Source organism: Bombus impatiens, unplaced genomic scaffold (assembly GCF_000188095.3).
Source record: "Bombus impatiens unplaced genomic scaffold, BIMP_2.2 scf_0396, whole genome shotgun sequence".
NCBI lineage: Eukaryota > Metazoa > Arthropoda > Insecta > Hymenoptera > Apidae > Bombus > Bombus impatiens.
In genome coordinates, this window is record NT_176815.1 from 1,250,124 (window position 1) to 1,277,061 (window position 26,938).

The following is a 26,938-nucleotide window of genomic DNA, read 5'->3' on the forward strand; positions in this document are numbered from 1 at the left end:
TCGGAAACGAGGGAAAGCAGCTCGTGTCTATCTATTTATGACTTATCGATGCTCGGTGGATTTCTCGCGTGTATATTAAGGATGCACAGGGTTTCAGAGAGGCGGGGGGATTAATACGATAGCAGGGCGAGCGGGGCAGGCACAAATTGCATGTTATAGATAATTGGTAATTTCTGTAACGCGATTCAGCTACCATCCGTCCACGGGAAGGTTCGACGCGTCGCCACGTTTCGCCGCGACCTGCGCGCGGAAAAAAGAGTCGAGCCGGATCGGTATTCCCTCGACACACGTAATAATGCTAACACGTACAGACAGTGCCAGTAAATTTATGTAGGCACGCCGAGTGGCTGGCTGTAAGCCCTCGTGTACCTACGAGCTCACGGATATAACCGAGAGAGCGTTTCTTGCTGGTCGGTGAAAGGCGCGTAAGAATGTTCTTATTCTCTCTCCTTCTGTTTTCCTGCGAAGACGTGGGTTTGGTCGCGTCTGCGAAATCAATGTTTCAGTCGAAACGTACCTGTCAAGATGGCCGCTTTTCGATGGACGTGGGAAGGTCTTCGCTGCTCCAGGGAAATAGAGGGATGCCCTCCATGAGAGATTTGTGTGTCAGTGGAGCTTCGGGTTTAGGCTCTACGCCGTAGAACTTATTCTACGGTGTTGCTCAGAGAAATTTGCTGCAGGTTTCTAGTGTTTGATCCTTTATCGTTCCTTCTTTTTCTTTTTTAACTCTTAGTTAGAATGTTTGAGAGAAGCACGAATTTTTATTTTGTTAGTAGAATTTAGTGGAAGAAATTATGTATTTGATTACTTAACTGAAAGAGGTTGTGGTTTTTTAACAAAGTTTCTGTAAAGGTTATTCTCTTATCTTATCGGCAGACTACGAATATAATACGAATTCATATTTCTATGGATATAATTAAAAAAATGGAAGTTAGATAGGAAATTGATTTATCTACTAAACGTTGTAAAGAATATTATACTTCAGATATTTTATATATTATCCCTTTTCATTCGAGAGGTGAGTCTCCCTCACCATGTTGTGTGATGCCGCAACTCGAGAGGTGAGTCTCGCTCACTACTTGGTTTGCTACATCTTGGCTGAAGAATTATTAAAATTGAAATGCCACCTCACAGGAACTACTTTAACGAACAGAAAGCATATACCAGAACAAATAAAAAGAACAAAATTCGGAAAAAATCAACAGTAGCATACCGGGAAAGAAGTACATTAGTTTTAGCATGAAAGGAGAAGAGGGTTGTCACATGCTTGACTAACTGGAACAACGCAGGAATGATGCCTGTGAAGCGCATCTTACGAGGTGGAGTAGAAGTGACCGTAAAGAAACCTAACGTAAATAGTAATAAATTATATCAAAGATATGGGCGGTGTCGATCGTGCAGATCAGTGTGCCTCAACGTACTGTTTCTTAAGAAAATCGCTAAAATGGTGGCGTAAACTGTTTTTTTGGGGTTTAGAAATTTGTTCAATAAATTCATATATTTTATAAAAAGCTACTAAACAGCAGAGAAGCGAATAGATGCTTAATAACTTGCGATATTTGAAAACATTAGTCCACCAATTGACTGGAGATTTTCGCCAGCCACGCGATCGAGCCTCGACTTCAACCTCAGATTCCGAACATATCCCTTTGAATGGAAAGTTACACAAAATTCTAACAGAAGTTACGAAGAACTGAAAAGTTTATTCTCAGAGAAATAAAACCGGAAAAGGACATCAAACGACATATTATTGTAATACTTGTCCCGATAAGCCGGGCATGCATCTTGGGAATTGTTACATGAAATATTATACACAGAAAAATTACAGAGACTAATATTTAAGAAATTATGTTTATAAAGGTGTAAAGATATATAAACTGTTAAGATATAAAAATTTTATACATTAATTTGTGTGTGTAATGATTTTAAGTTATTGATAAGAAATGCGTCAAAAAGGCTACGAAACGTCTCGAGTTGCTGATGCGCCGCGCGAAAAAGGTCCCGAGTGCAAAGGGTTATTATGTATATTCTTTGCAGTTTTGTAGCCTCAAATTTACCATAAACACGTAGAAATCTGTAGTCTATCTATAAATTTGTAAATTCTGCGTTCTCAGTGAATTATAGCAATAATTTGTTACAGTCTCACGAAATAAAGTATCCTTTCTTCATCGTCATGTTTATGATTATAAATATCTGCTATTTAATTAAATCCTGTTTTTGCTGTATCATTTAACCGTTTCGCTAATAGCTAACATATAAATTTCGATGTGAATTATTTATCTTAGACTTGGACTGGAAACTGAAGTTATGTTTTTAAATGAAGATTCAACTTAATTTGTAGTTGCCTTAATAGCAAGCATAAATGGTAAATGAAACATAGTCCAAGATAGGTGACAAGTTAGATGCGCGTAATTCAAGGAATGTGTGCATAGATTACATTCATTAATGCCCCGTCATTAACACGACGAAGTTTATTCATTATTTAAAACAAAGCCCAACGATGTTGTAAATTCTCTAAAATGTTTTTTATACGAGACTTGTGTTACATACGCGACTTAGAGAAATCTGTTATTAATCTCAAACCTCTTGCACAAAAGATTATGACTACACTGCGAATGTTCGTGCATCTATGGGAAATTTAAAAGTGTAGAAATGCATATAACACACAGACGTATATAAAACTTCCAAAGTATATGTTAGTTATAATGTACATATTTAGGTTCCAATTTATTTAATTATATAGGTACATAAGAATTTGAATTTGTCTAATTATATTCGCAGTCCAATTATGGCATATCTTTCTAAATTTTACATCATTCGACGTCCACAGCGAGTATCACCCTCAAACCTACGTTCTCCCTTCCATGATCTTCCTCCGTTTTAGAAGCATCGTAAACACTCTCGACCTTCTGCAATACTTTGCTAAAAGGGTTAATATTCAACGTAAAAAAATATAGTGGGACGTCCGTGTAAGAATTTATTCGGTCTGGGTTAGTGCACGACCGATAAAGAAGCGGCGCGAACGAAGCGTATGGTCACCATTCTTTCCGGCCATCTAAGGCAGCCGGGCGATTTTTCAAGAGCGTTCGTCGATTTATGTACGGCTGTTGGTACTCGCGTAATCGTCGTGCAATTGGCGTACCATGGGGAGGACACGGCGGCGCACATCGCGATGCACAGCCTTAATGCACCGATATAAATGCGCGTCCGGTATCTGGTTCTCTGCTCGGTGCCTCTTTCTCTTCTCTCCGCGCTTGTCTCGCTCTAGAGTCCCGAGCATCGCGTAATTTAGCGTTCCTGCTCGTCCAGTCGATATCGTCGGTCCCAGGAAACTCACTGACCGGCCTTAATGAACGGCTTTTGCTCCATTTCCGGCTAAGGCGTTCGCCGGCGCTGTCCCTGACAGGGAAAAAATCCGTCGCGGCTGACATCGGACCTCGAAGTAGAAAATAAACGCGACTCGCTTTTCCATGACGGTATTCTCGTCGCTTAATGTGCCGTGAAGAATCAGTGGGTAACCCTGGTCACGTGTACGTTTAGTTGGATTCGTTAGTCCTTTCATATTTCTTTTTTTGCTGGCATTATAGTTTGATGTATAGGACGTGTCAAATGTTACTGAAATTATTGTGAAATTAATAAATTATTCTGAAATTATTGGGATTATTGGTATTTTTGTTGTATTGTGCTTTTCCATGGTTAGAAAATTTCTTAAGTTTAAGGAAAATACGATTGCTCGTTTTAATTCGATGCTAATATTTTTAAGGGCCTCCTCTAAATTGAAACTAAAGCAAGAATAAGATATACAAAAAACGTAGAAGTATATTAATTTTTACTCATCACTATCACAATAATTCGTCAATATCAATCAAATAAGAATGAAAAGAAATCAAACGCTACATAAGGAACAAAATTCTATTATTCTAAAAATGATAACTGATAATTGTTCATATTAAGTTATTATTAATTATCTCTCACAAATCTACCAAAATGAACATCAACTTAATACAAAGTTCTTCATAAAAATACCGACGAACATCACGATGGTCACCGTTAAGTCTCATTAACATACTCGCTGCTCCGTTTATTCGCAGTACTTTTACTCAGAACTGTCATCTTCGTGTGCATACGTCTGCACTGCAAAAAACATTAGCAAAAACCACTGAACATTAATTCATAAGAAATTAATCCCGTATTACCACGATCAAGCTGATCAAGTCAGATAGTGGAACGATACGGGATCGTCGCGAGAAGCGCGGAAGGCGATCAATTTACACGACAAAAAGCGTGTAACGCGTTACGAATGTTATAAGCTCTATGACAAAATGTAATGTCGAACGTCACTCAAGGTGAATGAATTAGTAATCTCAGTGAGAAGCATGGGAAGCTTAATTACTGATACAACTAAGGATGTAAGAGTATGATACACATTGATATTTAAACAGTTTGATATCTAAGTATTGAGTTGAATACAAAGTAATGTTGAACTTTTACAGTAACGCTTTTTTTTCTAATAATAGTCGTCGACAAATTGTATTTTCGAGCAAACATCAAGAAAAAGTTTGTCAAGTACATGTTAATGAAAGCGTAAACGAACTTACGATTTAAAGAGGACCCAAAAAATTTGTTATATAGGAGATAAAAAAATGGATAATCTTCGACAATGTAGCGAGAAGAAGATATTAAGAAGAACCAAAATCAGACGCATCAAAACTCTTTTTATGGTACAATCTTTAATTCTGTAGAAATTCGTATTGTCATACGCGTCCAGATTTTTTGCAGAAAACTATAGCAAATTTCAGAACTAAATTTCAAAACGTTTGATACAAATAATATTAAATTCATAAATTGGTAATTATCGATGGGGTATCAATCCCAACACTACTTGCCGCGTTGTCTTGCAGCCACTGTAGGAAATGTATACGACGAACAGAGAAGAGAGGAGAGAGAGAGAGAGAGAGAGAGAGAGAGAGAGAGAGAGAGAGAGAGAGAGAGAGAGAGAGAGAGAGAGAGAGAGAGAGAGAGAGAGAGAGAGAGAGAGAGAGAGAGAGAGAGAGAGAGAGAGAGAGAGAGAGAGAGAGAGAGAGAGAGAGAGAGAGAGAGAGAGAGAGAGAGAGAGAGAGAGAGAGAGAGAGAGAGAGAGAGAGAGAGAGAGAGAGAGAGAGAGAGAGAGAGAGAGAGAGAGAGAGAGAGAGAGAGAGAGAGAGAGAGAGAGAGAGAGAGAGAGAGAGAGAGAGAGAGAGAGAGAGAGAGAGAGAGAGAGAGAGAGAGAGAGAGAGAGAGAGAGAGAGAGAGAGAGAGAGAGAGAGAGAGAGAGAGAGAGAGAGAGAGAGAGAGAGAGAGAGAGAGAGAGAGAGAGAGAGAGAGAGAGAGAGAGAGAGAGAGAGAGAGAGAGAGAGAGAGAGAGAGAGAGAGAGAGAGAGAGAGAGAGAGAGAGAGAGAGAGAGAGAGAGAGAGAGAGAGAGAGAGAGAGAGAGAGAGAGAAACCTAGCGAGAGGGTGTCGGGATAGAATCTCAGCGCGAGGAGAGGGCTATTATTAAAATTGATGTTGCAATGGTAATAAGCGGAATTGCCGGGTATTAAATTAAATTATTTTAATGCTGCGACCGGTCATGGTCCAGAGTGGGAGTGACGAGGACGAGGGGATGGTATATCTGTCGGAGGTGCGGCTTGTAATATACACCACGCGCGGATTGCCGAGATTGAACGGTGCGCGGATGAAACTGCAACAATTTTGTACATTCTGATACGAAATGACCTTCGCGACCTGGCGCCGCCGCTTTAACACGTTTCTCGTCGCGCGCGGATTTTCATCCCGAATCGAAGGACGCGCGAGAGGGGACGCCTGTTAACTTCGGATTCAATTTCGCTAGCGTGTAATTGATGGTGGTCTCATGGAGAGAAAGGAAAGTTGCGAGAACGAATTGTGGGAGGAAACTGTGAAGAAACTTTACGAGTGTTGAGGGTGTAGAATTTACACAGTACATCGTACACGATGCACGGCGGCTTGTAGATTTATGTATTTTATGATACGTTGATTGTATGCATGCGAATGAATGGATTAAATTAAAATTTGAAAGATGCAGATGTAGAATGGACGATAAAAGTCCATGTACTTTAAAACGGCGCTAGCCTACTTTTTGATAATTGGATGTAAGACAAACCTGTCTTTAATTATCAACATTGATTCGTAGTATCGGTGAATAATAACAAATACCAAGAAGCGAAGGTTCTACGAGAAAAATAAAATTACTCGTATTATTACTGGTATTAACAATAATTCATTGTTCTCGAAAGAATTATTTATAATTCATGAAGAACGTACGAATTATCATTTAGTAGAGGTATTACCATGTAAAATACATTTTCATTGTTCCTGAAAGAAATATCTCTCCATTCCTTCCTGTTCTTGTATACCCGCATAAATTCCAACCATTCATTTCGATTCATCTTTCATTTTCATCTTTCTCTTCAATATTGAACAATAAATATTCTTCACAAAAGAAATTCTATCCTTATCTGCATATGAAATCCAGTAAAATTGAACGTTCAACGTAAGAAACACGATTTATTCAAACACTAATTAATCGATTATTCCACAGTTACTTCCGGTTGCACATGGAAGGCGTCAGAATTGTCTAAGAACCTGTGAAAAATCATGAATTAATAGAACGCGTCGATTACACGTAATCTCGCATTAAATAATTTTTCTGACAGTGCTTGGGAATCTTTCTTGCATGCGATGCAGCTTTATACTTTCTCACACGAAAAACATTAATAATCCTAGGTTGGTCTGTTACCGAGAATTGTAATAAAATAATTTCTTCTCGAAAAGGAAAGTTAAATACAATCCAAATAGCATTAAACACATAACAGGGCCTGAAACATCAAGCTTCAGTTTTCAATATTAACTCACGTCCAACAGAAACTAATAGTTGATACCAGTGTGTATTTGGCAACTTTGCCTCACCGACAAAGTTCCGTATACACGATCGGTTCGATATATCGTTTACCCGTTACATTAATTAATCTAACTTGCGGCAATCGTCGTTAACTTACTCGTATAACTTCGTTATTCCTGCCCCGATATCGTATTCACCGTCGACTGTATCGTGTTCCCCTAATTATTCGCCGAGCTTTCGAGCTCTCTATTAAAATCAGGGAGAGAAGTTAATTAACCCTTGATCAATTTTTTTGTACATATAATGTCGTCGTGTTTTCACTTAGCCTAACACTTTTTCGAGATTCCATTTTATCTAAACGTCCCTGTTACGGTCTCATTATCGTTGATACGCAATCGCGAGCTTATAATCCTTTTACACGGCTACTTAACGACAAACACACGCCAACAGGGTTTTCTCTTTCTCTCTCGCTATCTCTGTTCCTTTGGTTTCTCGGCCAATCCAAGGGCCAACGTATATCACGCATAGTAATTACTTCTAATTAGTAACGTATACAACGCTTTAACAAGACGCTCGTACACGCTTGTACCGCTTGTAACGCGCGATAACCGTGCTGCTAGCCCGGCCGCCGGCAAGATAGCAGTTTTTTAATTGCCACAGCATAATTAGCGGCCTGTGCGTAACCCTTGATCGTTCGTTAGTACCTGCCTATTTCCCGGAGATTCTACCGGGAGTTTCTTTCGCGTTCATCGTTGTTAAGCATGTCTAGAGCCGCAGTAACAGACGCTAGATTCGAGTAGAGTTCGGTTGTTCGTTCTTGCGGTTGTCTTGTAGAAATTTGTAGTCGGATCATTTCTGATAAAGGAAGTGTTATACAGATGTTAAATTAGTTTCAACCCTCGATTGATATCATTGGATCGTGATTCATAGAAATTGTTTAATTTTAGGGCACGTCATATCATTCATGTTCCAAATCCTATCGCCCATCGTAATAACATTTTTCTAAGATTTAATACATTAATTCTATTTTGCATTCATGCACAAAAACTTTACTCTACGACTTATTTATTTTCGACTTGTTCTTTCATGAAGAGTCACCCTTTGCACCGTTGTACCAGCGGTTACCGAACGCTCTGTATAAAGCCGGAGTATCAAAAAGGAAAAGAAGCGATGTTCGAACGTCGAAGTATCCGTACGTCCGGTTTCACGGCTCCTCTTCTGTCAGCTGGCGAATATTTGCGCCGGCTGTTCGCACTCCGTTGCAGGCGAAACGAAATCGCCCTTGAGGCGTGCAGGGCTCTTTTCACAGCCGACCAACGGGCACAGCCCTCTGTTTGTCCGCGAGGCGCGAATTACGACTCCCTTGTGTCAATATGTCAGCAAGGATATTTCGTTCTCGCTTTCGTTGGTTCACGCGGGACCGCTACTTTTATCGAAGCCGGCCCCGAGTCGTCTCGCATAAAGCTTATTTGCCGACTCGTGATGCACCTCGAGCTGTACTCTCGCGCTTCACCTCGCGTTTCTCTACGCTCCGTTGCGCTTCTCTCCGGCAAACATCGGGATTTGCTTTTCGACGCACGGCTACACGAACCGACGAGGAAGCGTTCCTTTTCTTCTTGACAGGTTTCCGAAGGTGCTCGAACCGGATTTAGAAAATTGAAAGATTAACCTTTTAATACCTCGATGGAAGATTATGTAAGGTGGAATGTTCCATCGGAGCCGAGCAATTTGTTGCAGCGATAAATTCCATATTTCGATACTGAGAGTTACAATATCTCAATTGTATCGGAAGAGGAAAGTAAGATATAGATTTGGTATAGATAAGATATCCAATTTGAAAAAGTCAGTTAGCACGAATATTAGTTGACTGTGAATTTACAGTGTGTCCGAAAAAGTAGTTGATTTTTAGTTGGTTTTTATTGACTTCGACCTTTTGGTCGGCTTATTTATTTGTTATTATACTAAATCCTCTGCGAACACTGCGTTCGTGTTTATTTCACGCCTCTTCGTGTTCATCATTTCAGTCGAACGACCATTGTTCCCCTTTCGTGCGCCTTCAATTACTTACTATAACGCATTGCAAACAGAGAAATTAATGCATGCAAGATGCCGAATTGACTTTTCCAATTTCACATTTAATCGTAATTCAATCACAGAAACGATCCATTACAATTATAGGATTCAAGTATAAAAATTCGGGAACCATGGCAAAGTTAAAAGGTTAAAAAGAAAGGCAAATCTTTTTTATAGAAATACAATGTTCCTCCCTGCACCTAATAAATCGATAAATCTAACGTCTGATCGATAAATCTGTGTTCAGCAATACTCATGGACGATCGTTTAATCCAAAACACGGTTTATGAATCGGTGATTAGAGCGAATAGGCATCTGCTCACTGCGCGGAATTTATCGTTTGTGCAAATGTAGATATGTACCAGCAGCGATGCGATATTTATCGCGTGTACGCGCATTAAAATCGACAAGCAATCGACGGTCCTTAGTTATTTATCGCGTCGTTACCGGACATGCAGAACCGACCCGTGTCGGCGGTGCTCTCAGTGCAGCTACATCTTCGTTTTACGATTTCCTCGTTCGTATACACCGAATGTTACGACAAGGGTCCCGCCACGCATCCACAGACGGTGCATCATCGACAAATCATTTCGAACGGCGATATCGTGCCGGCTGTCAGCACGTTCGTATGCGTTGCTGCCGATTAATATGGATCACTCCTTTGCTAATTTATACCGGCATACTTGTAATCATTCGAATCGGATGGTGCAACATCTGAACGCTCCTCCTATCGACGAATGAGCTACGGTATCTCCATCGATTCGTTAGTCGTTTGGTACAAATGCTAATGAAATGGGTTTTGGCCGCTTAGAATTTATTTTTAATTCTTAAATGGAAGGCTCGTGACTATTTAGATTGCGGATGTTTACGCGCTTATGGGAAATTTGGAGGTGTTAATATTATATGGATTATACTGTAACTATTTTGAATATTTAAAATATTTTTGCATGTTATGTGCATAAATAAACAAGTGCATAAATTATCTCAGGTTATCAATAATCAGTGCATCATATCAGTACAAGCAAAGGTCCTCAAAGAAGATTCCAGTGTAATTACACAACATCCAATTATCGAACAAATTACTTCATTTAATCACAAATTCTACAATTTCAAATTAAACTATTCCCAATCGAGTGATCAAGTTGAACTCAAGCTTATAATCACCTACTCATTTGCCTCTAAAAGATTAAAATCAAATATCGCTATACCTTAAAATCTAAGAAATCAGTGATGTAGCATTATGGATCTCTTCAAGTGTCCCAGCCTCGCGCATCAAATATTTCTGCCTTCCGTCGAAAAAATGACGAAACACTGGTTATCAGTTCCCTCATTTCTCTTTGCCCTCCATTCCCAGGAGAAAAGTCGTAAGGGCCCGCATTTTATCGGTACGTGAATCGATTTCCGATCAGGCCTCTCAACCCCTGTTCATCCTCCCTTGAGCCGCCCTCGCGATAAACTATTCTCGTGCGCGAGATCGCGACGTCATGAATTATTCCAACGACTTCTGGAGCCGGGCAACTCTCAGGGACGATTTCGTTGTCTCGTTGGAAGAAGGACGGAGCATGGCAACGGGGTGTAGAACAAGAAGAGGAAAAGGGCCAGCCATTCCGCTAGACAAAAGGCCTCCGCTGCAAAGAAGATACCGATCCACTGAAGATATCGATTGTCTCCGCTGCCTGTGTTTTCCAAGATAACTTGCTAACCGTCTACGAGCGAGCAAGAACCATGCATCTCAATACGATCGGTGCGTCGCGTCGACGTGCCATTTCGATGTATCGAAGGTTATTTAAGGTTAGTGGAGTTGGATAGTTATGATAGGTTTTTAAGCTTTTTTCCCTTATAATAGTTGGATTACGTTGATTTTTTGGTTATTATTTCATCGAAGTATCGGTGTAGTTTTTCCTAAGATTGTTGTTTTAGGTTACTGCAGTTTGATGATTGTGACAGGCTTATCATATCGATGTTTAAGTCATTGTTTCTTTACGTAATGTACCATACCATACCAGCGACAGGCTTGTTGGAATCATTTTCTCCTTTTTGATATCATTTCTTCTTGCACCCATCTTGTCTCATTTTTTTCGCTATTATCTTAAAAGCTAGTGACGTCTCATAATGTATAAAAAGCTTGATCATGCCGCTCAAAGTTCAAGATTGAATTTTAAGATCTCGAAATGCAAGTGACTCGAATTTAAGCCACTTAAGTGACTTACTTTACTATATTATACTAAAGGACCGTAGAACGAATGTAACATCACTATATCGAGAAACGACCGGCTCCGATATCCTGGCGCTCGTTCCGCGATTGTAATAGGGACATTTGTCGTTATACATATATGCGACTTACGGATGGGCGCGGTTGCAGGCATGGAAGTCCTCGTCGCGAGGATGATGCTGGCGGCCAGTCAAGGTGGAAGGAATAAAAAGAGGAGAATCTCCCTAGGGCAGTCGTCCTTGCCCTCGCCGGTCGGCCCACGTCAAGGCCACCTTGCTCCAGGCGCATTGCACCCGTTTCTCTTTCTTTCCTTTTCCGTTTCCTTTTTCCTTTCCCTCTTGCCACGTTCGTTCGTTCGCCCTTTCGTCCCCCTTCGCCTTTTTCTCCCTTCAACGTTCGTCTAACGCGTTGTATCGCTCCACATGAACTACCCCCGTGCAGTCCGCGACATCGCAGTGATCTAAAAGCAGCATTCTGTGGACAAAATACAATTTTTGTGGATGTTTTCCTTTGAACTGATAACTCGCATGATAATGCTACGAAGACAAAATTAGGAAATTTTTTAATGAAACTAGTTGAAAATCTATCTGCTTGTCTGATTTTCGAATCAACTGTATGTTCTTGTCAGTACCTGCGTTTTCCTAAGTAATTTGCAATAAAATCGTAGTATATCATAGAAACCAGATTTATTTTGCAAAAAGTCAGCGTAAAGATGTTTTCAATTCTGGACTCCTTCCAGATCATCGTCGACTCGTAGACCACTTTCCGTTCTCCTATTTCCATAGCTGTTTGTCGCGGTTATAGGTTGCACACATTCGCAGCCATGTCTCTCGTTATTCCTCCCCTCCTGTCATCCCTTTCTGTTCTATCCTCTTTTCTCTTGGTTTCACTCGATCCTCATCTTGCTTCATATCGTTTACGCTCCGTTCGTGCGACAGATATCGCCTCCGATCTGTTCGATGCTCCTACTACTCTCTTCTTGGTTGTACCTGTTGTTTTTCAAACGTTTCCCTTCCTCTCTCTCCTCTGTCGCTATAAATATCCGGCAAGGTGTTATTTTTAACTCGGTATCGCGCGACACGCAGCAGCATGGTTACAGCAAGAGGAACACGATGAAGGAGGAAAGGGGAGGAGGTCGAAGGGTTCTCGATACGCGGAGGATCGACGAAAACGGGTTCCACCGGATACTGCGCTTGTTGCACCGACCGAGTGTACTCTTCGCGCCGAACCCCGACGCGACAATAAAGTAACGAGATCGAATGAGTTCCTCTTTGTATGAAATTCGTATAGTTGCAAGGTATTTTTAGTATTTTACTATTGGTTAGGATGGTGTTGTTGGAAGATTAAATTAAGAGTATCATTTGGCTGACGATGATTGATATTGGTGGATCCCTTTCTACGCTATAGTAGAACTTTATCTGTATCATTAGAACTCGCTAGAGAGCAGATGTTTCGCATCTAACTGAAGTCTATATGATGGCAATTCATTCACCAATTTTCCTCGATATTTATTACTTTTCGTTCACGCAATAGGAATTCATATTCAGATAAGTGAATTCAATTAGATGAAATAGTTAATTGGTTATCAACTAAGATTTTGTTTAGTTTTCACGACTGAATTTTACGGTCGCAAGGTTCAATGTTGTAACGGTATCGTTTTTGTAGATGTTAGGGTTTCAAGTTTAGTAACGAAGACAGTATTCGAGTGTGGTATTAATTGATTTTGACAATCAAAATTGATACGTACGTATTCATTGACACGAGATTATAATGTAATAATATTATAAAATTTATTAACTCTTCAGAATTTTGTCAACATCTTCCACCCCGTATCCTCTAGCTTTTGTTACCTAAAGCGATTCTATTTCCTCATTTAACACTACTTCTTCTTCATCGACCTCGCACCTCATCCACCGCTTCTTCTTCACCAACGTTACACCTCCGATCTCTTCTCTGCTCGTTTTTTCCTCAGTGCAACCTGTCCCTCTCTCCCTTCCTCTTTCCGCCTTTCCTTCCTGCGGTGTTCTCTGGAGCATGACTCTGGGCGTTGATTAGACCCTACCTTTTCCTCTTCCTCCGCGAAACCTCTCTCCTCTGCTCTTCCCTCTTCCTCCCTACAGCTTTCCTTTTTTCATCCTAGCTCGGTGACCTTGCGAAGGTCGGGTGAACGAACAGTATTGAGGGAGAGAGAGAGAGAGAGAGAGAGAGAGAGAGAGAGAGAGAGAGAGAGAGAGAGAGAGAGAGAGAGAGAGAGAGAGAGAGAGAGAGAGAGAGAGAGAGAGAGAGAGAGAGAGAGAGAGAGAGAGAGAGAGAGAGAGAGAGAGAGAGAGAGAGAGAGAGAGAGAGAGAGAGAGAGAGAGAGAGAGAGAGAGAGAGAGAGAGAGAGAGAGAGAGAGAGAGAGAGAGAGAGAGAGAGAGAGAGAGAGAGAGAGAGAGAGAGAGAGAGAGAGAGAGAGAGAGAGAGAGAGAGAGAGAGAGAGAGAGAGAGAGAGAGAGAGAGAGAGAGAGAGAGAGAGAGAGAGAGAGAGAGAGAGAGAGAGAGAGAGAGAGAGAGAGAGAGAGAGAGAGAGAGAGAGAGAGAGAGAGAGAGAGAGAGAGAGAGAGAGAGAGAGAGAGAGAGAGAGAGAGAGAGAGAGAGAGAGAGAGAGAGAGAGAGAGAGAGAGAGAGAGAGAGAGAGAGAGAGAGAGAGAGAGAGAGAGAGAGAGAGAGAGAGAGAGAGAGAGAGAAGAGATACGCAGAGATACTAGCAAAAGCTAGCTTCTTCTTCTTCTTCTTCTTCTCCTATTGCTTCGACGCGTCTGGACGCTGTAGTATACAGGGTGGACTGTAAATTAAAATATGAAAGCAGTTAACAGTGTATTAAATTTTCTTCACTGCTTTGGTTCACTAAATGTAATCGATCCGTTATCGTTTATTCCAATTTTTATAAAATTCTTTCAGCGGCTAAAGGTTGAGTAGTCTAAAGAGTCACAAAACATTGCATACTCTAAGAGTTACAAAAGCTATTTGAAGGAATACGGAAGCTATTTGATGAAGAATACGAAAAGATCGGAAGATATCTCGTAAAGATTACAAAAACTATCAAAAGGAACGATTCATATCTATGTGATATAACATTATTTTGAAATTTTTCTAAATTTTCCTCACCAAATCTTCAAATTAACCCATTATTCGTATGATTTACAAATGCATTTTTGCCCGATAACGAAGTTTCTTTCGCAATTTCTTTCTTCTTCACTTTTGTCTCATTTTGAACCGTAGAATCTTTCCTATCCTATTGATACTACGATTTACGCTACTTGGTATCCATGTATGCGTGAAGAAGGAACTCCGCGCCGAAGGCAGCGCGCGATACCAGTGTAATAATAAGCTAGTGCACGGCCACGGGGGAGCTATCATTATTCCTGCCAGCTTTACGCAAGACCGGCGATACTCCGGGTCATTTGGTTATCTTTCGGATCGGACATGAATCTGAGCGTTTCGACGCGAGCCACGAAATTATTTTCATGCTCACGACCACCTGTACAAGGAAAGTCTTTGTTGTATGTGTCACATGTACGAAGAAATTCCAAAACTCGTCTTTGATCATTTCCATCGAGCACTTAGACCAGCATTCTTGGTTCACGCGTTCCCTAGGATCCGAAGAAAACACGTGACCACGGCCCGGCAACGTTTATGCTCGCTAAACGACTCATTAGTGTTGCTAGTAACGAGTTGATGCACCGTTTTCTCCCTTGGTGCACGCTTTGCGGAAGAACACGGCAGTTATTACAGGAAATATCGTGCAAATAGCGATCTTCGATGCCGCCGCCGCCGCGAAGACGGGTAAATCATTAGTCTTGACGTGTTTAGGAAGCCAATAACCGGCAGCAATCGTTCCCATCGCCGGCCTACACGGCATCGCGTAGTCTTCATTGCCTCGGAATTGAATGTTACCGTAAGATAGATTAGCGTGGATAAGTACGTATGAAGTTTTCGATGTTTCCTATTCGTTCCGTTCATTTTTGATTGTTGTGTAAGAAGTTGATTCGATCCGCGGAATGTATATTCAACAATTTTTCAACAATTTTGTATTAATTTAAGGATTAAGTAGGGTTTGACGATACTGTGAATTTTACGAATTGTTTTCTACTATACTTTATTTTGTAAATTCCTAACTTTGAGGTTGAATTTCACCCACTGAAACTACTATTTTATGTTACTTCCCTCTAAGGATTCTCTAGGTTTAGAGCATAATTATTTCATTTATAAAAAATGTTCTTCACTCGTAAAGTTCTCCCTTAAAGTCTCTTTAACAATTCGAAATAAAATTTCTTCTACAGTTGTTGTACTGTTCCTGTATAGTTGGCCGTGTTCTATGAGTATTCAACGAGTATTTCAATATTTTTTACAAAATATTCGTCAACCCTGTAATCTCTAGTTGCACTTCTTATGTTTGGTCAATTGACTCGCGAACTACATTAACAACTCCCTTATTGAACATCTTAATCGCGTAAATCACACGTGTCGTTGGACAATCAAGGTACACGTTCGTCTCGTTGGTGCGCATATGGAATAATGATATCACAATTTTCTCAGTTCACGAGAACGCTCCTTTTGCGGAGGCTGCACGCTCTGCGGTTACGTGTTACGTTTAGTAACCGTCGGCTTTTCAAGATTAACCCAGGTCATTTGGGTCATCGTTAAGGTTAGATCGCCAAGTTTCCGACAGTCGTTTTATAAACGCTCGTTACGCGGTTACTCAGGCACGTTTTACGAAATGTCAAGGCGTCTTCTGTTTATTTTGTTATTGCGATTTGTTTCTATTAATACGTGACAAAGGAGCAATTTTAATAGTTTTACTTTTCCGGAGTGGATTTAAAAATTACTCTGTATTTTTACTAATCTTTGGATGTTTATTATAGACGGTCAGCTTATAGATTATAGACAACCTTTTCTATTGTAATCTATTAGTTAATAATATTAATGATTATTGACAAATCACAAGCTGTGGGTTATAAATCTTTCGGTTACAATTTCACAACATTATCGCTGCAAGTGTTTATCTCTATTATTACTAGTTACATCTCGTTTCTTTTATCATCAAGTTTAACTAAATTTTTTGATATATTCAAATATAAAGCTTTTTGTACCCTAAATTTGACAAAAATATGAAAATATCATAAAGGCTTTCAAGCAAGGAACGCGAGATTTAAAGGAGAGTAAATATTATTCATCTAAACATAGGCTTTCTTCTAGCGCTTTAAATTGATCTACAACTTTTTGTCGATAAAATATTTCCATATGTATATCGGCTTCTTAATCTGTGAACGAGTTGCCGTGAAAAGCAACGATAAATAGTCATTGACACGCAAAACCGTAGGAAATGATACAACCGCGAAATTGTGTTGCGTTTACCACATCGAATTATCAAAGCAACTCCACGCCAATTTACCTTCCATTTAATCCATTAAATTGCGATCGTATACGTCTTGCAACTGCATACATGCTACGTATAATCATTCGAGGGATCGAACAGGTATTAATCATCGGCAAAACATGACCAAATGGGTAATGACTGCTTGTTTCTATCTGTTCTACGCCAATCTTCTGTTATGTACATTGTAATGTGCCTGTTTTATGTACATTGTAAATAAATTGGAAAAGTTGCCGCGTATCATACAGTGTCAATCTTTCTGCACCTATCGAGGAGATCGTTGAAATTTCTTCACGAAATTTGTTGCTTTACAATTTTGTTATACACGAAGGTTATTATATGATTACTATGGCATGTTAATCCATATATTGTATAAAAATAAAAAATAAATCCTGCAACTTGATATAACGTTTGGAGGATAAAACAAGTCTTTATTTTGTTTCTAGTTTCCTAGCTGTCTTCATAAAACTACGAATTTTCATAAAAATTTGTCGTCTATTTATCGTTGCTATCCTCTCAACCGTAAAATCTGTATCTGCTTCTGAACATTATTTTTCTAAACACACCATCAGACAGCCATTCAAAACTGCACTTCAAACCTCATTGGACGTTTCTAAGAATCCGAAATCGGAATAAGCCGGTACGTTGAATGGTGGCGAAACCGCGGTGCTTTGTAACTAAAACGTCACATATATTTGTGTCGAAATAGGGCTGTAACAGCGACACAGACGAGGAATAGGCTGGAAAAAGAGTAAGAGAATCCGCCAGCCATCGACGTCAGAACGGAAGTCTGGTCGTGACTGGTAATATCTACTTTCATCCTGTTCTATCTCTCCGCCGCTTCTCATTGCTTGAAAGAATAAACGAACCGCCACGTCTCGAAATAAGTCGTAATTCATTCTGTTAAAAATAATCGTGTTTGAGTACCCAGAACTCGAAACGTAAATTCTTCTTTCCTGCTTCTCGTCTACTTCACACGGGTTTCTCTCTTTCTATCGCTCTATCAGTTAGAATTAAACGATCTTCGAACAAGGATCGAGTGAAAACGCGGTGACGATTCGCTGGCTCGTCTGCAAGCTCGTTTCTACTTTTACTATGACCAGTCGTAGTAAATCTATGGAAACGTCTCGATAACAGTCGAGGAGTCGAACAGTCGTTCTCTGTAGAATTTTCTATTACACGTTCTAACGAAATTGGTGTATGCGGCGTGGGCACGAAACAGATAAAGAAAGAAGTTTTACATATTTTATCTTGTAGTAAGACATGTGAATAGACGATAGACAATAAATGGTTTATGGTGAAATTTTGCTATTCTAATGAATTATAAACGATAATCATCAGAAAGATTAATAAGTTATTTCCAACAAATTTATTGTTATTTCCTCTATTTATAGTCCTTTCACACTTATTTTGCCACCCTCGTCGTATCTTCTCATTCCATTCTTTACCTCACAGCATCGCATCCAGTGACATTTCCTCGTGACAAGATGCGCGCGAAACCGCGGGAGCTCGTCGAAACACGCGTTTACCTTTGTATTTGCATGAGCGCTTATAGCAGTTATAGCCGGCAGGCAAATAGCCTCTACGAAGACTTGCGCGTCGGACCATTTACGACCGTTAAAATATAACTTGCCGCGAACACGTGGATAATAACTATGAATGCCTGCCATAAGGACTTGATCCGCCGTGGTGCCACGGTCGACGCATTAATGACGCATTCCATCCGCGTGGCAAACCACGCTGTTTCCGTGCCTTCTACTATCTTTCTTTTCCTTTTGATTCCTCTACTCTTGCTACCGGCGTTTCTTCGTGTTTGTTTCTCGCGATTCTTCGACGATGAGTCGTGGTAATTGTTTCTATTGTGCAGGCGATGAAAGATATCGGAATAGACGGTGTTGTTGGTCGTGTGAGATAAGAGAAAAATTGAATTGAACGTATCTACTGATGCGTTTTCGAAGTATCGGAGGGACATCGTTTCTTTTTTTAATTTTGTCGAAATAATGACATAGTAAATATTAGGAGCAAAAAATTGATCGAGCGAAAGGGTCGCCCCTTTTTATTATGACATACGAGAAAAATGTGTAATGTTGATCAGCATGCGTTAGTAATATTTAATCCAGAGAATCGAGCAAAAGGAAAAAGGAGAAGCTATACTATGGTCGATGAACGGACAGGTAATCTGCATGTGTAATAATCTCGTGGTCATCCTCGATGCAAATGTTCCCTACCGCGTTTATTTTGACACTCGTTCCTTCTAAGAAGTTAGACGAGAATACTTCGAAACGTCGTGTTAGGAATTTTCTGTTGGCGACGGCATTGGCAACGTTGGTTGTTCGCGTTTCAAATTGTAAATTTAGTACGTGACAGTAAATCTTATACGTAGCATGATTTGATTTATCAATGGCGCGAAACATGCTGGTTTCCCGATGGATTTGCCACGAACATGTTCTACTAAGCGTGAGTTTTTCTATCGTAAATTAATAAATTTCATGATAATTATTTGACTAGAAAATGTACTATATAGACACCTGTATATTTAATATAATCCATTAGATTCTTTTATCGAAAAGCTCCTCAATTGGGACTGAAAATAAAAGAACTAATAATATTCGTCGTAGGATTACAATTCGTGTTTAATAGCGTAATAAACTCATCCTCCGCCCATCGGTCTCTGCCAATCGTTAGTCAAGGTTTGATCCACCAGAAACGATTTTGCTTCGGAAGGTTGCTCGTGCTTGCGTTTCTTTACCAATGGCCGACAAAAATACGGCCATAAAGTATATTGCGCGCAAAAGTGGGCGATGGTACGTCGAAAATATATCCACGTGCCTGAAATTTACGTTATGTAAATACGCGTGCAAGCACGAGAAAAGAGACAGAGGAAGGATAACAGGGACTGGTCGATACGTAACGTAGCGCATACCGTCGTGGTACGTGGCTGAAGTAAATTGGTGGTCTCTGTAAATTGATGTATGGCAGAGTGATGTTATGAACAGGACATCGACTCATGCATATTCATGCGATGCAGCCTACCTTGTAGCCCCTGGCCATGGGATTCGGAGCTTAAGCTCATTCACCGATGGATTTTTCGATCCTGTTCTTCTTTGAATGCCGTGTAAAGGGTATGAGATTCGGTGATTTTATATTTATGTGCATTTTGCTGAATATTTTCTACATGATAGATACATTGTAACGCAAAGTTTTGGGATATTTTTTATAATTAATAATTTTTCGGTATTTGTTGTGCACTGAAAACTTTAAATTACATTCATCTTTTAATCTAATAACATTTTCAATACGTTAATTACATTTTCGTCGTATAAATTATTAATTTCAATTGTAGTTCGCTTCGTGTATTTTTAAAGAAATATGTTGAAAAAACATAAAAAAAATATTTAGAGCTTTTGTGTTGTAACTTTATATGTCTGTAGTTGTAGGATGTAGGTTTTCTGGGTTTCAGACGAAAATTTATGGAATCTTTATCACGGAGTATTATGTATTAACATGAATATTTTTAAGAATGGACTAAAATTATCTGTTACAAATTGACAATATATTATTCAGTCGTCATAAGGTAATAATACAGCCGGTAATTCGATTATACATATATCGAACGAGGAGAAGGGTGCATGAAAGAAAGAAAAAAGAAAGGTGATTTTAATCACGACCAATAGCGACGAGCTTATTGGAAGGAGAATCGCGTCTCGACGTACGTTTTGATGGAAAAGATTAATTGTATCGCATCTGACATTGATGAATCGCGCGGATTTTTCGTCAAGTGGAATTGGCGCACGTGAAATTGTAGACGCCGCTTTCATTAATCCTAACGAGGCTCTCGCTAACGATCCACTGTTAATATAGATAAGGTAATCGGAACAACGTGATCGCAAGCGATAATGCCAACGGGAGAACACTAAAGAATATAAGCTACTTTGTTAAGGGTTATGGTTAGGCCTTGGCATTCACCATGAAATATCGTTATATGAATAATTAATTAAACGAAAAATCAATTTCAGAGGATTAATAATAGTATTTGGTGAAATCCTTAAGAATTTGATACTATGAAAATGAAGAGTAGAATCTGATAAAAAGAAGGCTTCATTGGACAAGAAGTGTGTGGTTGCGTGCCAATATTTTTTGTAATATCATATACGCAGTGGACGCATGTAACATTCGAAGACGTTAATTAGAATGCCCATTCGATCTTTCTTTTTTTTTTACGTCTATTTCAAACTAGAAAAAAACCGATACATCGACTTGCAACCCAACAACTATCAACTATAAATCTTGTTCGCACTGCACACCAACCACTTAGTTGGCCGCAAGAAATGATGGAAGCAAATGTCGCGTGAGAAAAAATCGCTCGAGTACAAAAGATAATATTAACCACAGGGTAATTTTCCACAAAGATGACCACGATCATCCAACGTGATGCGGTCGATTCTCGAGGAGTCTCGTTTGAAACAGTGTCTCTATATTGTCACCATTGTTATCCAACTGCGGTGATGCGTTTCGATTTGTGGTTTGTGTGCAATTAGTGAAATATCGTTTCGTCTCTCTTCTATATATACTCTGTTTCTCCCTGTTTCTCTAGCTATCCGCTGCAGATGATGCTGCGGGTTGTTTCACGAAACCATTATGAGTCCAAACTCGAGACATGGCATGGCTGGCTGAGCCGTTCCTTCCTTCCCTCTTTCTTTCTTTTTTTTTTTTTGCACATAATATCTGTCCCTTGAGCGTATAGGAGCACGAAAAATGAATCAAACCACGCGCGTGAGATAGTTTCGATTGGTCACGTAGAGTCATCATAGTTTTCGCTCGTGCAGAAAAGCCTAGGATGGAGTGAGATGTTTCACGAGAGCCGCAATGCGGATAAAAAGACGTAGAAAACGAAGGTTGGTTGCGTTCTTTTCTTGTCCTTTCGTGAGATTTCTCGTGTTATTTTCGTCGATAGAACGACAGGAACGATAATACAGCTGCTACAAGTTGTGATATATATTACTGTTCAAGGATTTGGAATCGTTTAGGTTGAGAGTTGAAGATCATAATAGTACAAGTGAAGATTTTGGGAATTTGAATTTAACAAAGTATTTCAATTTTTGCATGTTTCGTTCCATTAGTTTTATATTTAATTATAACTAAATTGCTAATCCAATAACGAATTTTTATAGATACAATTAAAGAAATGGTATTTAAAGTAGGAATTTGATCCATTAAATTGCTACGTTAATTCTACATTATCTGTTTATATGCTTATCTATAATAATTATATAGAATGTTATAAAGTAATGACTGAATATTTTCATTTGAACGAAGAAATGCTACATATGTGATAGAAATGGTAGATAGGACATTTTAACTAAAGACGACAGTGTTCTTCACTGATGGTACAGAACAATGAGGGAAGTTCTTTCGCGACCTTCGTCGAAGCTCATCGATCGATTGTCTTAGGCTCGTGTACATAGCGCAATAGGAATGCACATAGTCGGTGTAAGTAATCGGCCACCCGTACGAGCAACGCATCTTGTCGCAGATAGATAAACGTAATAGCTCCATTCATTCAGCAACGCCGATTATTGCTAGCGCGAGACCGAAGAACGGGCTTATTACTCGTGCGACGTTCATCGAATTCCTTTGTGCCTCCCAGCTGTTCATTTTCCGCTTGACCATTCTTGTGCTGGCCAGACTAACGTGACTTTTACTTCCCAGGAATCAAGAAGCTTTTGCCTTGAGTTTAAGCTTTGTTGTAAGAAAGCGATACGTTGTTAATAAGTTAAAATTGAAATTCCTAACAAGTTAAAGGAGTTTATATTGTTTGATGAAAATTTCTAAAGTTACTTGACTATGCGCAATTCGAAATAGATAGTGACTTTTATCGCGTAAACCTGGATTTTGACTCGCTTGAAGCATAATCAGAATTTAATTGAAGATACAATCATGTGAAGTTAATTATTATATATCCGTCAGCATTAATATCGCATGAATGTTAATCAAAAGCATAAGCTTTACGCCGGTCGAAGTAATTGGTGGATCGTTACCATGGCATAAACATCACTGCAATTTAATTTAACCTACCATGAAGTTAAACCTCACTGGTAATGGTAATTCAAATCGTTATGATTACACCGTTCAAAATAATTGCAGGATACTGGTGAAACGATTTTGTATTTTAAACGGTCTGCTGAGCTACTGGTAGTTTCATCTTTGGCATCTTAAATGCCATGAACCATGGGCTACATTGTATTAAATTAAACCTAGCACGCGATATAATATATTATTTGTGCTCAAATATCCATCACTACGTTTCTATCTTTTCCTTTGTCTATCTTCTGAAATAGTAAAAATTCACGCAAAAATCCACTTAAATATTTGGTTAGAATTTTATTCTAGTAAATCGAACGGTGCTCTCACCAGAATATACTACTCGTGCTAACACGTTCGTCACCACTTCTCTCTCCTTTGTCCATCTTGTGAAATGCAAACGGAGCGGCTAACCATCGGAACAGGCGCGTGTCGTTTATTGCTGTTCGCCCCACAAGGTATTCCAAATACTCTGAGGTATTCCAAAGATGCGAGGTATTTGTAGCTCCTTTATTTGTCCAGAGTTGCTCTTTATTCTTCAAGAAAACGATCACAGTATTCGAGTAGATTTTACGGTTGCTTCAGAGCATGGGCATAGTTTATTTCACGTTTTTAAAACGCGGAAACCGATGAAGATCCTTCGCTGAATAAGAGATTATACTAGAGTCTAGAGTCTCAGTGGATGCGTCCTTTGTCATACTTACTTTTTCACTAATAAGCGTTTATTAAATGAAATTTTGATGTTTTGTTTACACCTATATGAATTACTGCGATAATTACTAAAATTAATAAATATATGGTATAATAATATTACTTGCATGCATATTAATATTAATAATATCAGTAAGTATAATACGTATAATATGATAAGATGTATTTTTTATCATTGCTACGAATGAATAATAAGGGACATCGATATTATTCGTGTTGAATATGACATGGTGACATTTCATCACGTTGAAGTATAGATCAAAAGTACTAGTTAGTCAAGGCTAGTTTTCTTCTAACGCTATTCCCTTTTATTCTTAGCGAGAACTATTGTCTAAAACAGACCGAATATAGTATCCTCGTAGGACATAGGGTATATTTGGCTCTGTAACTCATAGAGCGTATTAGCATAAGAAGAGAAGCAAGAACCGCGTTAAGAAATCTTTTATACTAGATTTAATGAAGAAAATATTCAGTCTCTGTACAAAGATTTCAATATGTGACAGGGAACGTATTAATTAGGGAATGCGTGCAATGAAACTGTAAATTCTGAAAACTTCAAGTTAGGTAGATTCAGATTTTGGCCATCGCAGTGGCGAATAAAATGAGGTGAGGTCATTTTTGGGACATGTTACTTGTTCGTTGTGATGATCTATTAGCCTCATTACGGCTACACGGCTTAGTCCTCTTCTTTCTATTGATATTCGTCACCGTCTAAAATGAATAATGTACGTGTTCGACGAACACGAAGTTCTTGTTGAAAATTCTGCGCGTCCGGATAGGAATGTCCCTCGATCAGTCACCTGTTGGTGAACGCTGATTCTAGAAAGAGCGTCATTGATTTCTTGTGATCGATAGATCTTTGTACCGCCGTTGTTTGATGGTTTTTGATCGACGTGTAGAATGGTGAATACGTGTATCTATACGGTAAAACATGTTTCTTTTCAGCGAAATTCGTTTTTTTCATGATTATATTAGTGATGTTCGAAGCAAATCTGAAGATACATATATGTATACATATATAGAAATTACAAGCTATGTTTTTGTGTATAAGTATGTATAGAAATTACAAGTATGTATGTACAAAATTACAACAATATTCACATAGTTATTCTTTAGATTAATAAGGCTAAATATTCAGTGGGATCATCTTTAACATTTGTATGCCTAAGACAGCTATTCGTGCTGTGTATTAATTTTTTAACAATTTTATGTTAGCGGTGAATGTTTTGTACTCTTTACATACATTCTCAGATTAGCTCCAAATTTTACCAGTAAGATCGTAATAATCATCTCATTACAGCGCTAATGAAATTTCAAAATATTTTATATAACACGCACAATTTATATATGCGTGTAAAAGGTTTCTGTTGTAAGTGTTCAAATATTTCCGTGACTCGTTACACATACTTACGTATATATCTGAAAATCGTGCATCAAATTACCATATTCATAAAACACACGTCGACATACATGAAAGATTCCAGTTCAACACCTCAAGAACCTATCCAGTACGAGTGTTTTATTAGCACTAGAGTATAACACAATTTCCATGTTTTTACCATAATTTTCACGCTATGCGCGATAAAAAAGTGTCTACTACAGAGACTAACAAGAAAAAGCAAATTCCGTCGACGATGCAAAAATGGTGGTACACGACCCTTTAAAGCGGCTGAGGAATCCCATTAAAAACGCATCGCCACGCACGCTTTCTTCAGTTACTAGCGTTCGTTTCTCACAGACGCAAAGGCAGAGCAATTGGCTGTTGGACGCTTTAAGTCGGCAATAATTCGGTCGTTTCTTAGAATAGTGTCGGTAAGGACGAAAGGAATGAAGAGAATCGAATTCAATGTTCTCTTCTCAATAGTTGATCCTCTTGTTGGCTATATTTTAGAATTCTCGAATACTGTAATATTATGAATTTTTTGCATTGTTTGGAAATATATGTCCGAGGAATTTCGAATCGTAAATTTCATTGTCTCATTTGCCGATCATAACATAGCCTTATTTATGCAAAACTTACTCAGATATCTAATTACGAAATATTCGATTATTAAAATATCTAAATGCAAAATATTCGATCGTTAAATAATCGAATTCCAAGATACCCGGTATAAATATTAAAATAAAATATTCAATAAAAATGTGAGATAAATCAGCATATCGTTGTAGCTGACAAAACGCTCTCACGCCATTGAATCGCTTCAAAATTACTCGGAAGCTCGCGAGATTTATTTAACACAAAATAGGTAGATGATGCAAGTGCTCGAGTCGCGCATCGTCTCCACCGTTGTCGATATTGTCGGAAGCATCGACGTTAGTCGATAGAGCAGCTCGTTAGTTTCACGTAATATGCACGATCATTACCATGTATCGAAGTATCATTTCCAAGCATGATTATAGGAAGCTCGAGTCTTCCTGCCCCCGCTGCGTATCCGCGCGTATTAAAAGAGGAAAATTACGAGATACGAGTGAAGGGAAAGGGACGACACGACTCTCGAAGAGGAGGACGTGCTCGCGTGGTTTGACGTCGATGCAAAATCGTTTCCTTTTCCCTTTTTCTACCCCTTTTTCCTTTGGCCGACGTTAAACGTGTCCCAAGTATATAATTAAAGTCAAAATGAGATTGTTCGCCACACGAGACGACTCTGCCTCTTCTGCTGGCTTTTTTATCGTCGCGATCGTTGCGAAACGATGCTTCTTCTTCTACTTTAGAATGACGTTCATCTCGAGGTTACCTTTGTAAGTTTCGGACCCTGGTTGAAGATAATTGAGTTTGTGATTTTGTAACGCTATTCGTCTCACTTAAGTGGATTTGTATATTTAAGGCAGGCAAATTAGTGTTTGGTCATCAAAGTGCTGTTTTTGTCTAAGTTCATTAAAACTTGGAGTTATCTCATAAAGAAGAAGGTATAAATAATAATAAATTCTGAGATAAAAATGACAAAAAATAATGTTTGTAACATCATCACTCAACTTTGAGTTGATCAATGTGGTTTTTCAATGTATGTAGGTATTCATATTCGTAAAAGAATTAAGCGATCTCTGTCTTTCTTCTCTTTGCTTTACCTTTTAGGATGCTCTCAATGTCGTTTTTTTCGCAATACACTCCCTCCTTTTCCTTCGTTACGCGGCAGACTGTCCCTTTCATCTTCCTTGGCCTAATCTCTAACCTCTCCTCGCCAGTTATCCTATGACAGCCGCACAAAACAGAACAGAATGGCGCCAAAGGAGAAACAGCTTTGTCCGTTTGATACATTTCGTCCATGCTACGGTCCACTTAAGAAAAACCCGATAAAAATCTTGGTCCTCGCGAGTAGAGGATCCACGTTCTGAACTCTGCTTAACACGAGAAGCTCGTCCACGTAAACAGGATTTCAAGGAACTCGTTAGAGAAGAACGAGCACGCACGCTCGGATCCATGACGTCTCTAGATTCACATAAATTACGTATCCTCTTTGCTGAAAAATAGCCCTAGCTTGGTGATTGCGCTGGAAGAGAGAAACATCATCGTATGGGAAACTTGTATAGGATCGACAGGCGTTCT

General features: G+C 39.2%; 1 protein-coding gene across 5 annotated transcripts in view; it reads left to right on the plus strand.

The window, feature by feature from the left end:
• The window catches only part of LOC100742633 (telomerase-binding protein EST1A), a 144,688-nt gene that overhangs the window by 52,413 nt on the left and 65,337 nt on the right, over positions 1-26,938 (plus strand). The gene's annotated exons all lie outside the window — the stretch shown is intronic.